The 1,786-nt window shown below is 33.0% G+C and overlaps 1 non-coding gene across 1 annotated transcript; it reads left to right on the top strand.

Moving 5' to 3' along the window:
* Positions 1 to 1,018: 1,018 nt before the first annotated feature.
* Positions 1,019 to 1,130, top strand: LOC123849085 (U6 spliceosomal RNA). The gene has a single exon (XR_006791928.1). It is a non-coding gene; the product is annotated as a U6 spliceosomal RNA (small nuclear RNA).
* The last annotated feature ends 656 nt before the right edge of the window (positions 1,131 to 1,786 follow it).

The following is a 1,786-nucleotide window of genomic DNA, read 5'->3' on the forward strand; positions in this document are numbered from 1 at the left end:
ATCATTGGCAGAAAATAAATTAAAATATTTATATTTTAATATTGTATTACACTAACTTTAAAAAATGAACACACTTATGTAGATTAATTAAATGTATAGTTTTCTTTTTTTAAGATTTTATTTATTTATTTGAGAGAGAGAGAGCATGCATGTGGAGGGAGGTGCAGAGGAGGAAGCAGAGTCCCTGCTGAAAAGGGAGCCTGAGATCATGACCTGAGCTAAAGGTAGATGTTAAACTGATTAAGCCACTCAGGTGCCCCTAAATGTGTAGTTTTCTAACAGTATTGTCATTCAATTGCATATCATGCTTTTTTCAATTAAGTTCTAAGCACTTTCCATCTTAGTACATGTTATTTGAGAACTTTATTTTAGTGGCTGTCTAATATTTAACAGCACAGATGTACTATCAATTATTCAATAATTTTCCATTGTTAGACATTCATGTAAAATCTGAGTTTTAGTATTATATGTTACATCGTCGTGAGCAGGCTTTTGTAAATTTTCCCTTCTAAAAGGGTATAAAAATTTCAATTCTCACTAATACTGTTTAAGCAAGTTCATTTTTGATAACCTTGACCACATTTTTTTCAATTTAATATGTAAAAATGGTATTTCATTGATTTTTTTATTTGCATTTATTTAAGTGGAACTGAAATGCTTTTACATGATTACTGGTCTTTTCCCTTATATGATATGCTCTGTCTCTTAATAGGTGGGTTCATTTTTCTGTCACTTTTATATTTATATTCACTTTCAACATATCATTCTATAATTTCTGTTTATAATCCTTTTCCTTTCTTTTCTATTGGTCTATTTATCTTTTACTTCTTTTGGTTTGAGAAAGCTCTCTGTATTTCCGCTCCTTTTCTCCTTGACTGTTTTAAGCTATAGAGTGCAATTGTGTTTTTAGAGGTTATCCCAATATAAAATCTTGACCAAAAGTTTTTTAAAACAAGGCCTGTATTTAGTCAGCAACTCTTGCTCTTGTATAAGACACTTAAGATAATTTACATGCCTTGTGCTCACTTCAGCAGCACATATACTAAAATTGGAACAATACAGAAAAGATTATTAGCATGGCCCCTGTGCAAGGATGAGACACGCAAATTTGTGAAGCATTCCATGTTTTTTCAATGGCACTAAATTCGAATCTTTCAATAGTTACTCTGAATATAAATGAGTTAAATGCTCCAATCAAAAGACACAAAGTATCAGACTGGATAAAAAAGCAAGACCCATCGATATGCTGTCTGTAAGAAACTCATTTTAGACCCAAAGACACCTCCAGATTGAAAGGGTCCACTTATCATGCTAATGGACATCAAAAGAAAGTTAGGGTATCAATCCTTACATCAGATAAATTAGAATTTAAACCAAAGACTGTATAAGAGATGAGGAAGGACACTGTATCATAATTAAAGGGTCTATCCAACAAGAAGATCTAGCAATTGTAAATATTTATGTCCCCAATATGGGAGCAGCCAATTATATAAACCAATTATTAACAAAATTAAAGAAACACATTCTTAATAATACAATAATAGTAGGGGACTTTAACACCCCCCTCACAGCAATGGACAGATCGTCTAAGCAGATCAATAAGGAAACAAGGGCTTTGAATGAGACACTGGACCAGATGGACTTTAGAGATATTCAGAGCATTCCATCCTAGAGCAACAGGATGCACATTCTTCTCGAGTGCACATGGAACATTTTCCAGAATAGTTCACATACTGGGTCACAAATCATGTCTCCACCAGTACCAAAAGACTGAGATCATTCCCTG

Source organism: Mirounga angustirostris, unplaced genomic scaffold (genome assembly GCF_029215605.1).
Source record: "Mirounga angustirostris isolate CCGP_5_RB_7025 unplaced genomic scaffold, mMirAng1.0.hap1 SCAF_2, whole genome shotgun sequence".
Lineage (NCBI taxonomy): Eukaryota > Metazoa > Chordata > Mammalia > Carnivora > Phocidae > Mirounga > Mirounga angustirostris.